The 16604-nt window shown below is 47.9% G+C and overlaps 1 protein-coding gene across 2 annotated transcripts in view; it reads left to right on the plus strand.

Annotated features, from left to right (window-relative positions):
• Positions 1 to 382: 382 nt before the first annotated feature.
• Positions 383 to 16604, plus strand: part of FYN (FYN proto-oncogene, Src family tyrosine kinase) — a 209644-nt gene continuing 193422 nt past the window's right edge. For both annotated transcript variants that reach the window (XM_041752313.1, XM_041752331.1), the window contains exon 1: positions 383 to 781. The gene's annotated coding sequence lies outside the window, so the exon portion shown is untranslated. The remainder of the gene's footprint in view (positions 782 to 16604) is intronic.

The following is a 16604-nucleotide window of genomic DNA, read 5'->3' on the forward strand; positions in this document are numbered from 1 at the left end:
GGGATGGCAGATGCCTTTCTGCAGTGGCAGCTGCAACCTCCCGCAAAGCAGGAGCTGCGGCTCGCACTGTCCCCTCCTTCCCCCGCCCGAGCCCACGACCTCGCGAGTCCACGCGGTCCCCGGAGCACACGCAACTGCTCCAGCCTCGCATCCCCTCTCGCAGCCCACTCGGCACGCGCGCCAGGATGCCCGCTGCCACAGTAACGCCCCGCCCACCCGGCGGCCCCGCCCCCGCCGCGGCCCCGCCCCCGCCGCGGCGGCCCCGCCCCCCGCCGCGGGCACCAATGGCCGCCGGCCGCAGCTCCGCACGCGTGCTGCGATAGGCCGGCGCGGCCTGCCAGTCTCCGCGCGCGTCCCGCCCCGTCCTCACTCCGGGGCTGGGGCTGGAGGGGCCGGAGCATCCGCGCGAGTAGCTGCGAGCAGCCGCGGCGGCGGCGGCGCGTCCCTGCAGTTGCGCCATCTGTCAGGAGCCGAGCGGCGGGGAGGGGGCTGCCGCGCGGGAGGAGGAGGGGTCGCCGAGAGCGGAGGCCGCCCGCGAAGGCAGAGGCGGGCTGCCCCGGGACGGAGGAGCTCGCGCGGCGCTGCAGCCCCCGCGCCCCGGCAGCGCCCGCCGCGCACAAAGCCGGCGAGAGGGATCGGGCCGCCGGGCCGGGCACACGCGGCGCCGCCCCCTCGGCGCCCTCGGGAGGCCCCCGGCTCCGGGCCCGCCGAGCCGCCTCGGCCGCCGGAGGAGGGCGGGGAGGACCATGTGCATGGGCTCCGGAGCCTGAGCGCCGCGCAGGTAAGCGGCCGCGGGGGGCGGGGGATGCTGCGGAGACGCCCGCCCCCGCCCGGCGCTGCAGTCTCGCCGCCGCCGCCGCCGCCGCCTCCGGGGCGCCCCGCGGGGCTGCCGGGCTCCGGGCGGGCGCGGAGCGGGGGACGCCTCTGCGGGGCGCGGCCGGGGGGCGCGGGGATGCGCGGGGGGCGAGGCCGGCCCGGCTCCACCCTCGCCCTCCTTTCGGGGGCCCCGCGGGGACCCGGCTGTGCGTGTGCGCGCGCGCGCGCGTGTGTGTGTGTGTGTGTTGTCCTAATGTCAGGGATGATGTAATCACTTAATAATTGATGCCCCGTGCTGCTCCCCTCCCCAGCGCACCCCACCCCTGCCCCGCTCCCCCTCGGCCTCCTCCCGCGGCCGTCGCCGTGCTCAGCGCATCCTCCTGCCTATTTCTGGCACCTCCCTAGCACTTCCCCCATCCTCCCTTCACTCTTCCTGTGCCACCACCCACCCAGCCTCCCCGGCCCCCGTGCCGGAGCCTTCGGCCTCCTTCCTCTGCCTCCCCACCCCTTCTGCTCCCCCAGGCTCCCTTCTCCTCCCATCCCTGCCCCTGGGTTTCCTCTCCACTTCCCCACATCGAGGACTGTTTTTTGTCTGGTCGCCTCCGCCGCTCTTATCTCTGCGGCCACAGGCGGAGGGGACCCGGCCAGAGAGAGGCCACCGAGGCTGGGCCCAGAGAAGAGGGATAATAAAAATCACCCTTCTTGCCCCTCCTCCCCTTAATAAATCACACAGACTCGCCGGGTGTGTGTGTGTGTGTGTGTGTGTGTGTGTGTGTGTGTGACACAAAGAGCCCTTTCAGTGCACAGAGAGGAGACGCACAAAGTACCCAAGGATGGGCACGATGATTCTTATTTCTCTTCACTGGGGCTTCCCTTTCTCTCAGATAAAGCAGTTGATTTTCTCTCTGGGAGTCTTTCCTGCCACATTGACCAAAATAAATAAATAAATAAAAGGCCCCAGATGCTGCAGGGTGGCAGGTGCTGTCATTTTGCCATATTCATGGACCCAGTGCTGTTGACTGGCAGCTGCAGTGTTCCTTAGATTTAAGGGGGAAATGATGCCAGCCGTCTCCAGAGTTGCTTCACTGTCAAGGTAGCCCTCCTCTGCCTTGTTTTAAGCTCCTCTCTTCCGGGGGAGAGGTACTCAAGAGCTGGGGTGCAAAACATGGGTGTGGGGGCAGAAGAATTTTGCTTCTGCATCAGATAATTGGCGTTTAGTAAGAGCGAGGCAGCCAGACTTCTTCTCCGAAGTCTTAAGAAATGCTGAAGTCTTGAAATGAAATTTCGTCCGCCCAGTGGTGGTGTGTTGGCCTTATATTTAAACAAGTTTCTGGGGACATCAGAAAAACACGGCCTAAGTTGGTATTTGGAAGACCACTGGAGACCGTGCCTCTTCCCTGCTTCAGAGTAGCCTTCAGACACCCACATCCTTCCTCTCACCACCCAAGCGATGGCAATACTTTCCACCCTTTGTGCTCTTTCTCCTGAGGCCTGATCCCATGGGTACTGTGCTTGCAGATGTAGGGACTCAAAGACTTTTGGAGGAAGTGGTTTGTTAACTATCTCAGGTTTGGGCACACTTAAATGAGAGCAAAGGATGCAGAGAATCTTGTGAAGGAACTTTGAACCATCTGTTTGGTGTTCCTCTCAAAGAGGAAATGTTAATGTAAATCTAGAGGCTTAATGTTCCATTTTGTAAGCCAGTGACCATTACATGCTTAATCGATAACGTGAAAACTTAGTTTGAACCCCATTGATTCCTAAGAACATGGCTCCTTGACTATTGTAAGGAATCCGTCTCAAGTTTGTGCTTCAAGAATTTTATTAGAAAAGAGTTATGATTCACTAAACATTTACTTCTCCACTTTCTAAGGACATTCATCGTGGACCTTTTTATATTTAAAAAAAAGAAAAAAGCAATAGGGTTAATGAGTGTACTGTAAAAACAAAGGGTTGTTTGTTTGATGCCAGACCCAGGAAGGAAAGTCAGTGCACAATAAGCTCACACTGTGTTGACCAAGCTAAAGAGACTTAATGATAAGGTTGAATGTGAACAAATGCACACTCTGCTTTCTGTATTTACTCTATGCTTTGTACTGGGTCTGGACTCTCCAATCCCATCTGATTTTCTTGGGTTCTATTTAACCTTTCAGGCTCAGCTCAAAAGTCTGATGCTTTTTCCATCCTCCCCTCCAAACAAATCACCACGCCTCCAATTTTGTTTTCAGACTTCAGCAGCAGGCATTACGTTTGGCATGTCTCTGTTCCCATCATTAGTCGGTCAGCACATTGAGAGAAGGAAGCTGGTCTTACTTATCCTATATCAATAAATGTGAATTAGGTCTTTGGTATGTGCCAGGCACCTGGACTCATTAAGCTAATTTTAGCAGCTATAACAAATAGGCCTGCAAAAATGTAATGGCTCGAAAGCAATAGATGTTTATTATTCCTCATGTAGTAGTCTACTTTTTAAATGCCTTGGCCTGGAAATGACACCCATCACCTCCACTCACATCCTGTAACATGAGGGTGAGTTATTTGGCCACATTTAACTGCTGGGGAGCCTAGGAATCACAGGGTAGCCCCTTGACAAAAAAAGGAGATCAAGAAGAAGTGTATTTTGGGCCAGCAGCTTTGCCATGTGTTGGCACTCAACGAGGCACAGTCATTGCCCTCAAGGAGCTTGCAGGCTGATGAGAATTAAAATATATGGAAACGTGGAGCCTGTACCCATCATTGTTTTATTCTTTTGATTTCCTGAGTTCAGACCTTTTTATTTTACACGTGTTTTAAAAAACTTTGCTTTTTGTCGGTTCAAGCAGCTAGTTCCCACTCAGTGACTACTGTTAATACAGGGATCTCATGCCTCTGCTGTTGACTTTGATATGGTTCTTTCACTCCAGGAGCACCTTTTTTTGGCCCAGGGTTGTTGTTGTGGTTTTTTTGTTTCTGTTTTTTTGCTGATTTTTAGACTCCCCACGTGGCTAGGAGGATCCTTAGAAATCACAGTTCCACCTTGGCAAGCAGACTGCAGAGGAGGAACTTCTTGCCTGGGGCCATGCTAGTGGGAAGGGAGCCCCAGCAGGCCCAGATCTCCCTCCACCTGGGCCCCCTTCGCCACACAGCTGCCCTGACTTGGTGACTGTGACTGCTGTGTATTCCCTGGAGACTGAGTGAGCTTCCAGACCTCCAGGAGCAGGGCAAACTGCTAGTGTTCTGGATAGTGTCTGTTCTCCACAGGCCTCCAAAGTGTTGGAGCAATGCAGCCCATACTATTCATCATACTTAATAATGCACATATTTTTGCTACAAGCAGTTCATTATATTCATCTGTTCTGCAAACATTAGCCAAGTGTGTTATTGTGTGCAAGGCACTGGGAGATAGGGTCATGAAAATGAATGCTTCTGCTGTCCTTGCTCTTCCGGGGCTCACAGTCTGCTAGAGGAGATGAAAACAGATAAATAATAGCTAACTTTTATTGAGCATTTACTATGTGCCAAGCAGCGTTGAAGTTCTAGTCTTTTTTTTTTTTTTAAAGATTTTATTTATTTATTCATTCATGAGAGATATGAGGGATGGGGGCCGAGACACAGGCAGAGGGAGAAGCAGGCTCCATGCAGGGAGCCTGATATGGGACTCGATCCTGGGACCCCAAGATCACGCCCTGGGCCCAGGGCAGGTGCTTAACTGCTGAGCCACCCAGGGATCCCCTGAAGTTCTAGTCTTAACAATGATGACATGAAGTGGTTTCACTTGTCCCCATCTTACAGATGGGAAATTGAAGCAGGGCAGGTTAAGTAACTCAAGATCACACAGTTATTGGGTGATAGAGTCACGATTCGGGCCCAATTAGTTTGGTTTCAGAGCCCTTGCTTTTTAGCCACTGGGCAATATGCAAAATATTATATATGGATATAATGATATTAAAATAAATTATAGGCCTTAAGGGGGGAGGGCTAAATGCTATGGAAATTGATACTTCTAGTTGTTGTGAAAAGACTTTATATTTAAATTTTTAAAAAAGTAAAAAAAAATGAGAAAGCAAAGCATGTTGATAGCGGTAATACTTTTACTCTGTGTGATTCCTATTTTAAGCTGGGTCCTTCTGTGGGACACAGAGAGGTCTGTGTGTGTGTGAATTGTCCTTCGTATATGCTTTGCAGCATTCATTCATTGTATTGACCATGCCAGACATTGAACTAGACGCCTCAGGAGCAGAGTACGTGTAATCCTGCTCCAAGGAACTTACCTGGTTGAAGGAAGTGATTCTAGGGGTTGCCTCAAGAGAACATATAGAAGGGGGCATCAACTCTGCAAAGAGGTGGGAAAGTGGGCCAGCCAGGCTGAAAAGGTTTGGAGGAGGATCTTTGAGATGAAGAGTAGGTGTCTGCTAGTAGAGTGTTGTAGGAAGGCCATTGCCCCAGGAGGAGCATCCCAGAAGGCAAAGGGACCTTTTGGGAAACTGCAAGTAGTTCAGAGTAGGCGAGGGTTGTGGAGAGAGGAAGAAGATGGGGCTAGAGGAAAAATTGGGAATGTTCCTGTAAGTACAGTTGACCTTTGAACAACGTGGGTTTGAACTGCGCCGTCCACTTAGGTGTAGATTTTTCTTTGATAGATACATTACAATATTGGAAATGTATTTTCCTCACCACTTTCTTAACATTTTTTTTCTCCAGCTTACTTTATTGTCAGAATATAGTATATAATACATGTATCATACAAAATATGTGTTAAGCAGCTCTTTATGTTATCAGCACCTTCAACGGTAGGCTGTAAGTGGTTAAGTTTTGGGGGCGTCAAAAATTACACACAGATTTTTAGACTGCCTGGGGATCGGCTCCCCTAACTCCTATGTTGTTCAAAGGGCCAGAATGTCAGAATGCTGTTTAAGAGTTGTAAGTGGAGATGACACTTTGATCTAATTTGTATTTTATGAAAGATCATCTGGCCACCATGTGGGCTGTTGACCAGAGGCAATCAAGACCAATGTAGGGAAGGTAGTTATGGAAACTCACATGAGCCATAAGATGAAGTTCTAAATGGAAGGAATAGAAGTGGAAATGGAACAAAAAGGAATAAGAGGGGGTGAGACAGCATAGGAGGGGTGTGCAGAAGAAGGGTCCTGGAAATTAGGTGGAAAGAGACATGTAGCAGGTAATAAAGAAAAAGAGAGGGCACATGTGTAAAATGATGAGTTTATCACGGCCACTTGGAGCTTTTGGGTCAGGGTATGTCGTAGGCAGTTGAATATTTGGGTCTGGAGGGACGACTAGGACTTAAATATAAGTCTGTTAGCAGCAAATCAGAAAGTCCTTGAAACAATGGATGTGGGCAATATCGCTAAGGGAGTTTGTAGGAGACTCGCCGAGGAATGGAGGAGGAAGAGGAGCCCAGGCCCCCAGTGGGAGGGGAACAGCTGGAGAGTTAATAGGCCCAGGGGAGAAAATACAGACCATTCTCAACATACAATGGTGGTACACAGTTAAGACCAGGGGAAGTGCAGCGTGTTTCAACACCAGGGGAGAGAGCTGTCCTTGATCCCCAGGAGGGGAGGGTTATGCCCCACAGATTAAGCACAGTTAAGAATGAAAACTGTAGTTTGGTTTTTTTAAGATTTTATTTATTTATTTGACAGAGCAAGTGAGAGCACACAAGCATGGGGAGCTGCAGGCAGAGGGAGAAGGAGAAGCAGGGGGCCTGATGCAGGGCTCGATCCCAGGATCCTGAGCTGAGCCCAAGGCAGACGCCTAACTGACTGAGCCACCCAGGCGCCCCTGGAAAGTGTAGTTTGATTTAGCACCAGAGATCTCCGAATCCGGCCACAGCAGCACCAGGGGAATAAGGAGCGGAAGTCGAGCACTCTGCTGCTCCCCAGACCAAGGCAAAGACATCAGAACCACAGAACGTGTAACCATAAGGGACTAGAGATCACGGAGTCCAGCATGTCTGTTTTACTTACAAGGAAAAAGGAGGCCCAGAGAGGCCAAGTGACTTGTCTAAGGTGGAGAGTCACCACTTAAACGCCGGGCGTCAGGTGAGGGGCTTGGTCCTGGCTCCCCTCCAGCTGTGTGAACCGGGCCAAGTTACCCAAACTCTCCGTGTGCCTCCCTTTTTTCCACCCTTGCATTGGAGATAATAGTTCCTTCCTCAGAGCTTTGCTGTGAGGAGTCAGTGAGATAATAAACGTAGAGCAGTCGGGATAGTGCCCCACACGTGGAGACGCTGGGAGTGTGCTGCTGCTGTTCCGTGTGTGTGTGTGTGTGTGTGTGTGTGTGTGTACACACATCCGTGTAGCATATTTACATACGTATCCCTTAGGGAAGGGAGGATGAAGAGGTACTGTCTGCACGAAAAGAAATTGTGAATATTTTAGAAAGAGATTTGGGCGACTGGTCAGGTCTTGGGTCAAGAATTATTGGAAAGGTAGGAAAGTTTATATAGTATGACTGAAAAACAGCATGTTTAGTAAGTTTTCCTGAGAAACGCAGAGCCTTTTTTATTCTTGAGAATAGAAAACATAAAAGCACTTTGAAGTTAGCCCTATCAAAGAGTGTCTTGGTTTTAGTCAGACAACCAGAATTTTAACCTAGTTATGATGCAAATCCTTTGAATTTGACTTAGGATTGTCATCAGGCTTCCTGAAGGCAGAGACTACAGAGAAGACGTGAGTTATGACTTTTAGGCACTTGGTTCTTACGAGAATAGAGTGATTTGGATTATTTCGAGAAATATCCTTTTTTTTCCCTCCTCAATGTAGCAAATCTAATTTTTAGCTGCCAAAACACCCAAGTAGCCCAAACACTATTACCCCAATGGACTTGGGTGACAGGCAGTATAGACAGCCTAGGAATAAGTGGCACTCTGGACTTGATTAGAACACAGTAATCCTAGAAGGATATAAATTGAACTGGATTTATGGTCTAATAAAAACGTGGGAAGAAAAGATAATGCTTACTGACTCATGAAACTTTAACAACGTTTGTGAGGCTCTGAGTTGTCGTAATGTTTGGATGAGAGCGTTTTCCCATTCGTCTCAGCGCTTCCAGGATGACCTACAGGATGTGAAGCTGACTTGGGTCCATCCTGGGTATTTTTAGGAAGCAGAGATCACCACGTTATTTCTGCCCTTGTAGACCTGTGGCCTCAAGCAGCCCCTTGTTGGTTTGGACAAATATGTGTCGAACATCAATTAACTATAAATTTGGGGGAGAAAAATGTACAGTATGGGAAAGTCTTAGCCCATTGCTTATTTCAGTTCATAAGGCTTCTTCTGACGGCTGCTTATTTGTGGCCTTCTGATAATGTCAAAAAAAAAAAAAGCATGTAGCACGCCACATGTGCTACTTACCCCTCCTTAAATATACCATAAAAATAATAATACCTACCACTTTTATTGCACCCTGGAGGCCTCGTTAAGTGCTTTACATACAGTAATTTACTTAATTATAACAACTCTGTGAGGCAGGTGTTATTATCCCCATTGATCAAATGGGAAGACCGAGGCTCAGAAAGGTTAAGGAACTTGAGTGTGGTCACCCAGCTAATTACTAGAGAAGCCAGTCTGTGTGGTTCCGAAGCTCATGCCTGCTTTTGCTCCGAAGCTGTGGTGGTTCCTCGCTCCCTGCCTGCTTTCTAATGTCCTTGCCTTTGCTTTGCAGTTGCTTCTGGGTTAAGTGTTGGAGGATATAAAGACACCTTCCCCCCCTAGTGGAAACCTCACTCCTTCATTGCTCCACTCAAGGCCTACCTTCTGGGAAGTCCCCTCTTTGGTCCTCTTTCTGGGCCCCCATAGCACTTGGTTAACACCTCGTCATCACCCTCATCATGGTCTGACTTTAAAAAAAAAAAAAGGAGCAAAATGGAGTCAGCTGGGTGAGAGAATGGGCGGATACTGGTTTTTTTTATGGACCTGTGAGCTCTTTGGAAGTCAGGGACTATATATATCCATGGTCGATTGGCCAGCACGACACCCAGCATTATTCCATGATGTACTATCATTATTATTCCCATTTAATAGAGGGGGAAGCTGAGGTATAAGACGTTAAGTGGTTTAGTCAGACTCACACAGCTAGTAAGCAGCAGAGCTGGAATCTGAACCCAGGCAGTCTGACTCCAGAATCTCTGCTCCCAAGACTGAATTTGTCCTGTTTCTCAAGTGAGCTTGTAAACTGTAAGGACAGAGACTGTGCATATCACCTCCTAGCCCAGTGCATTCACAGTCCACACCCTGTAAACATCAGCCCTCGTCGTCTTCCATCCACACCGGCAGCACAACCAACAGAATATATTGAACTAGGCCTTAGCTCATAAGAAAAATAAGGAGAAAGCTTTAGGGCCATGGTTACATGAATATTCTCTGAGGATCTTAGAGAATGCATATTCCCAGGCCCTCTTCTGACTCCGTAGGTCTGGGGCGGGCAGGCCTGAACACTGAAATCTCTTCTAGGTATGAGCATGGCAGCGGGGATGGACCCACCAGGGAGGCAGCTTCTGAAAGACAAGGAATGAGGCAAGCATAGTGACTCTGAGCCACACTGATGAGAGCAGGCCGCGAAGTGGTGGAGAATCATCAATCAGCCAGAGCCAGAGCCAGCAGCCGCCCAGGGGAGGCTGGGATCAGAAATCAATCACAGGACGACCACTTACTTTGTATTTTTAAGATTTCTAAGTACCTGCTTCTTTTGAATGTGCTGGTGGGATTTTATCTGATGAATTTAAACACTTTTTTTTTTTTCAGAGCTTCCATCTTTGAGGCTCCCAAAAATAGTAGGCTTTTCATGGAGTTGTGTAAGGATTCCATCTGCTTTATACCGAAAAGTAGGGCTTTAATGGAAAATTAAAAATGAGCCAGATCGCCTTTCCCACAACAAAGCCCAGGGCACTTTTCCCAATCCTTTCTTCTTTTAATCCCCAGAAAAAGTTACTGAATCTGTATTTCTTCTGTGAGATTTACCCCCCCTCCCCCCAATTTAAATTCTACTGAAAAGGCAAATAAACCCTAAACAAGTTTCTTCATTTCCACACATTGTCCTATCTATTTAAAAGCCAGTAATGGTTTCAAATACTGTCATTTGTAAAATTTGATTTTCATTTCAATTTTCTTCTTATTCCAGAACTGTGTGATATGTTGCCTATAACTAGGCACAAGCATGCAAGGATACTCGAAAAGTGCTGATTTCTGTTAAAGATTTCTCTTATTTGCTCTCAGAGTTTGGATGCTTTCACCTTTCGTTGTGGAGTTTACTGTCCAACCTACAGATACAAACAGAGCACGTCACTGTTTTCAGATGTAACTGCTGAGTTATCAGTGAACACCAACATCCCGTCATTGTCTTTTATCATCTTTTACTCGAAAATGCCAATCCTGCGGCTGTCCTTGATGTATACCTTTGCCCCATCTATAGTCTCTTAATATGTTACGTCCTTCGGGCTCTCCCGTGGTTTGCAAATCACGGCTGCATTGCTTCATCCCTATACCTTCTAAATTGAGTGAGGAGGTGTTAATCCGTGTAAACTGGATGTGCTGACTGATGTGGATACTGGTTCTCTTGCCTTGTCCCTTTACGAACAACCCAATGAATAGGAGAAAGGCCACATTCCTTAGGCTGGCATTCAACACCTCCCAGCGTCTCCACATCCTTGGTCATACCTGGCTCACTTCATTCACCACTGCACTGACACTCGATGAGCCGGATGTCAGTCTACTATCTCATTAATAGGAAGTATGTGTTCCGGCCTTCGTTTTCCCTCCTGGAGTCCTCTAATGCTTCTTTTCCCTCAGAATTCTACTCATTTTTCAAGGCCCCGCTGAAATCTCAACTCTGGGAAGATTCCCTTGATCTCTCCGTCCTCTTGCATTGAACCTTTGCAAGCAGTCGTCTCCTCATGAATGATGCTTTATGTTGTTAAATTCTCATACGCGGAATCCAAAGTGCAGAGAAATTTTGTGACTTGCCCAAGGTCATACATCCAGTAATTTGGTTTAGACTAGAATCGAGGTCTCTGAGGAATCTATGTATACGGGCCCTGTTTTCTCAAGAGACTCTTGGCCTCCTGTGTGCCAAAATGTTGCTGGCTGCCCATCCTCCCTTTTTGTCCCCCCGTACCGTGTAGCACAATGTCATTCATACTGCAGATATTCAGTGGATGTTCATTCAGACGGGCCCTGGAGCAGGGCACTGGAATATGTAGCTGGTTTCCCAGCCATCCGTGGGGCTAGGCTAGCATCTTCTTGGACGTTGAGCTTCTGTAGTTTCTAATGGCACCAGATTCACTCTGGACCAACCCACGTGGTTTAGGGTAATGATTGTCACAGACTGTTTCCAGGAACCACCATTGTATTTTGAGAATGTTCTATATTTGAAGATCTTTTCCTCATAACCTTGAGCTTTTTGTTAGAAATTTAGAGTGGTCAGAGAAGTCGGGGGGGGGGGTGTCGCCTGGGTGACTCAGTTGGTTAAGCTTCCAACTCTTGATTTTGGCTCAGGTCATGATCTCAGGGTTGTGGGATCCAGCCCTGCATCGGGCTCTGTACTCAGCAGGGAGTCGGCTGGAGATTCTCTCTCCCTCTGCTCTTCCCTCTGCTTGCTCTCTCTGTTATACACACACACAAAAATATATTTAAAAAAAATTTAGAGTGGTCAAGGAAATAGTTACTTCTTTGTCCTCTGCCATTAGATTTTCACCAATAAGATTTTCACAGAAACCATAGAGTTACCAGTGATGCAGTGACATCCAAGACCAGGGGAAGTGCAGCATGTTTCAACACCAGGAGTGCAGAGGGGCCATCAGTGTTGTGCCCGGAAGCCTATGAGGACTAGTGAAGGTGGGTGTCCACCCACGTCTGCACCTCTCAGATCAGCATCTACCTGAGTCCCTCAGCTATGGGATACCCAGCTGTGGCTGTGAGAGTGCCTCCCTCTGTCCGTGTTAATGTCGTTCACTTGGTGGTGTCATCATCTGAAGAGTCTCCCTAGTAGGGGAGGAAGTTTCCATGGACTTAAGGTCCTACAAAGTAATGACTAACACTGTATCCCAACCAGAGCTTCTATATATCCTTCAAAAGAATGGCTAAAAATAAACCTTATAAAATGGTTTCCACGGTTAGGGTCATTACTCGAGTCATTTCTGTAACCAAACGCACAACAGTCAGTGTTTGCCAGCCGCTTATTAAAGAGTCTTCTCAGCTACCTGTGAAAAGTTGTCCGTGATTTCTCATTAATGTGCCCCCTGCGTAGCCCTCACCTGGGTGTCAAGTTTAAGGTGTCTGAGGGATAGAGATTAACGAGAACACTTTCTATGGATGTAGACCAACTGCTGCAGCCAAGAGGGGGAAGGCGAGGCACCTGGTGCCTCACTGTTGTTTGAAAGGCCGTTATGGTCCTTGGAAAGTGGTGGTGAACTTTTTTCCCCTTTCTTGACCATACATAGTCTATGGTTTGAGCACACCCCCTCCCCCACTACCACAACCACCTCCTTAAATGTGGGGGATCACGTACCGCTGTCAAAATATACTTTGTCCTTGGCTGGCATGTAATGCCACCACTTTGTGTATTTATCCAGTTTGTTCATGTTCAGTCACTTCTGTGCATGTCACCGTCAATATTGTCCATTTTCAGGAGCATGCTTCCAGAAGGCTGAAAGCCCACCATATTTATTTCGCTTTGCGCTATGTGCTACTACACTGAACTGTGCGTGTATTAAATGCTTGTTGTTTATGGTTCTAAGCTTCCAAGCTGGGCGGCCTTACACATGTTTTCAGTACTTCTGGAATGAGATGCATCTCAAATAAATCTTCCTGTAAGTAGCACATTAGGTCTTTCTGCATCGGTAGATCCTCAGAGTCATGTTTAGAATCCAGATTTTGGTCGCACAGTGTTTTAGGTTCCACCTTAGATTCTACTTCCTTGGGTGAAAACGCAGTGATGCCAACTTCTAATCCAGTCTGCAACTTAGGGCCAGAGCATAGTTAGATAATGGGTCAATACCACACCCTTCTTTTCATATAGGTGTAGTTGCCCATATAATTCCCACTGTCTTATAGTCATTATCCCACAGATTCTTGATTTCAGACTGTGAAGAATCGGAGGTGATTCTGAGAATCACTTAGCCGAGAATTGCTCAGGGAAGTGCAGTGACGTGTGGCTGGGAAGGACCTATAAGGACTACAGTAGAATGAGCAGAGGCAGATGTTTCTGTGGGTGCCAGCAGTTCCAGGGAAGTTGGTTAGTTTATACCTAAGTGTGATACAAGGAGGATTTGCGCCTGGAAAACTGCAGCCCCAAACATTCTTTGCATCTTGGCCCAAGTATGCCATGTGAGGAAGAGTCCAGTGTGGGAAGGTAAGCGTCCCTGACCAGGGTGTCCGAGGCAAACTCCACTGCCTTCCCTGATCTCCTGCCCCTCACCGTGACAAAGGTTTTGTTTGTAGGGGGTAAAGTACCCCAACCTCCACTTGCACCCTAATGCTCAATAATGCTCCCAGGCACTTGAGAGTCAGAACTGCCACTGGGAAGAGCCCTGCTCTGTGCTCCCTACCAGGACACTCAGCTGGGCTTTCAGAACCATGAATTGGAGCACGCAGAAATGATCCATTAATAAGGGTGAGACTGGGGAAGAAGGGATACTGGATAGAAGAGGATCAGCAACAGGTTGGCAGGGGCAAGATCTTGATGGACATAGAAGGAGCACTTGTCTTAGTTTCCTGTGGCTGCAACAGATTAGCCCAAGCTAGGTGCCTTAAAAAAGCAGAAAAATTTCTCTTACAGTTCTGGAGTCCAAAAGTCTTGAAATCAAGGTGTCACTGCAGTTGGCTCTTCCTGGAGGCTCTGAGGGAGAGTCTGTTCCGTGCTGCTTTCCTAGCTCCTGGGCTGCTGGCAGTCCTTGGTATCCTTTGGCTTTAGACCCATCACTATGATTTCTGCCTCCAGCACATGTGAGATTCTCCTCTGAGCGTCTTTGCATGGCCTTCTCATATAAGGACACTTGCCACTGGATTTAGGGGCCAGCCTAATCCAAGATGATATCATCTCAAGATCCTTGATTATATCTTCAGAGACCTTTTCTCCCTCCGAGGCCACGTTCACAGATTCCAGATTGGCATATTTTATTATGGGAAGGGGGCCACTTTTCAACCCACTGTAGCTTTTACAGGGATAAAAATTACCAGTCTCTTGGAGTAAGAAAGAACACACAGAAAAGTATTTGCAAGTTTGAATGCCTACTAAGGGGAAGGCCCAGTATTTTACATATGTGGTTTCTAACTGTCACTGCAAGGCAGATGAAGATACTGACACATGGGGGTCCTGAAGCTTTTCAGTAACATTGGAGGCTGAGCCATCATCCAAGGTTGGAAGGTTTGGGTATAGGAGAGGGGCTTGGAGAATCTAGAAAAAGTCCAAACAGCCATGAAAATAGAGGATAAAATGTTAGCAGGTGGATAAAAAGTATTACAGAGAGGGGTGCCTGGCTGACTCTGTTGGTGGAACGTGTGACTTTTGGTGTTGGTGTTTGTGGGTTTGAGCCCCACACTGGGTTTAGAGCTTACTTAAAAATGAAGTCTTTAAAAGTGTTACAGAGAAATAGTGAGGCCCCATTGGATTTTGTAGGTATTTTTAATGGTTCGCTTTAGGCCAGTTTTGTGATTTTTTGCCTGGTAGTACTTGTTACTTTGGAAAATCTGACCTTGTAGTGACCTAGAGTTGAGAATTGAACAGTCAAGTGAGGAGGATGTTCTAAGAGACTAAAGAAAACATCAGGTGAATCAGCTGCAAGTAGGATTCAGACTGGGTAGGGGAGCAAGCTGGAATTGGGGTGGTGGGTACAGTAAGGAAGGAACTGAAGTTTTAGGGATGTGATGAGTGAAAACAGCAGGTATGGATTAGGGGAAACAAAGGCAGGAAGGCCTTGGCAAGAGGAAATCCAGGGGAGTGGAGAGTTCTAAAATGATGCTGCACAAGGGTGGCTTCTTGTTGAATGGATCTCCACTCAAATGTCGAATGGCGATTAAGGACGTTAGATATAAATACTTCAAGAAACCACAGGCCATAGTCCTCTTTTGCCCTTGGTTCAAATATGTATGTATGGTCAGTGGCAGTTGACCTCTGAGCAACAGAGATTAGGGGTGCTGACCCCTTGGCAGTCAAAAGTCTACGTATAACTTCTGACCTACCGAAAAGTTAACTATTAATAGCTGTTGACTAGAAGCCTTAGTGATCAACAGTGGGTTCATGTATTTCATATGTTTTATATGCAGTGTACTGTACTTTTGCAATAAACTAGAGAAAATATATATTTTTTTAAACTAGAGAAAATATTAAGAAAATTAACCATAAGAGAATACGTTTACAGTACCATACAGTATTTATTGAAAAAGATCCAGGTATGAGTGGACCTATACAGTTCAAACCCATGTTGTTCAAGGGTTGACTGTCTTCTAGTAGAAGGATGACATGTCAACATGTTGTACTTTCAAAAAAAAATCCTAGATGATGGGGCGCCTGTTGGGCTCAGTCAGCAGAGCCTTCAAGTCTTGGTCTTGGGGTCATGAGTTCTAGCCCCTTGTTGAGTGTAGAGTTTACTTTAAAAAAATAAAAATAAATCCTGGAGGAGTGTTTCGGGATCTCTGAAGCCTTGCGTTTTGATGAGCTGCTTTAGTGGTGATAATATCTTAAACTAGTATTCAATTTACTTTCCCTTCCTTCTAATTCTTGTTGCCCTGGGAGTCTTCCCCATTGAGGCTAAGGATTCCATTACTTCAGGGGGAGGACCGAATATGGTCTAGGACAAAGAAGACGTTGTTCAGCTTTTGACTTTCAAAACAGGCCCTCGAAGCATGTTTCAGAGACCAGAGTTAGCCCAGGCCTTCACTCAAAAGAGGCAGGCTTTGTTAGAGGACAAATGATCGTGGATTCCAAGGAGGCAGATCTCAGAAGGCCCAGGAAGGCCCGGCATATATTGTACAGTGAGCCAGGCAGGAAGGAGGCCGCGGGAAGGAAGAAATGCCTCCCTGGGATGGAGCATGGAGCCCGTAGAGATTAGAGGAGACTAGAGATAAATGAATGGGTGGCTGACATTCCCCCGCTCCAGGAGGTGCAGGGGAATCTGCCTCCGTCTGGAACCCTGGGAGGAAGCCACCCGTGGTGTGTGCCCTGCAGTGGGGCACGTTTAGGCGGGAACAAGCCCTGACATGCTGTCCGCCGCCAGTTCCCCAAAGCCTGCATGTGGCACAGGAGGGATGCCAAGGGCCTGCAGGCCCCCGCGGGCACCTGTGGAGGTGCACAGGGAGCTGGGTGGGAGAGGCTTGGAGGCAGAGCGAAGGTGGCACAGAGTGAAGCATGGACACTAGTTGGGTTCCATCTACCAGTCACATCAGCAGAACCAGACCAACACCCAGAGACAAAGGGAAGAAACATCCAACGGAGGCCAGGGAGGGCACGGAGGGCAGTGCCCGGACTAGGTCGGCCCCCTGTCCTGTGGTGGTCTGTCCTCTGACAACGGAGCAGGGGTTGGGAGGGAGAAGGGCAAGGAAGGGAAAGGAGCACAGCCCGGAGACACAGGTTGAGGTGGATTTAATTTGACTAATTGCCTTGAAGCAACTAGAATTTTTAAATCTTTCTGAAAAGATTAAATTATCTTGAAGTGGCAAGATTGTCTTTTCTGCCACAATCAGAAATGCAGTGGTCCTGATCAAATTGAATTTTAACTGTGAGGAAATGGAGTCACATTCTTTAAAAATTTATTTTTGTACGTAAATCAGCTCTATGTCCATGGGGTGGAACTTCGGACC

This window comes from Vulpes lagopus, chromosome 1 (assembly GCF_018345385.1).
Source record: "Vulpes lagopus strain Blue_001 chromosome 1, ASM1834538v1, whole genome shotgun sequence".
Lineage (NCBI taxonomy): Eukaryota > Metazoa > Chordata > Mammalia > Carnivora > Canidae > Vulpes > Vulpes lagopus.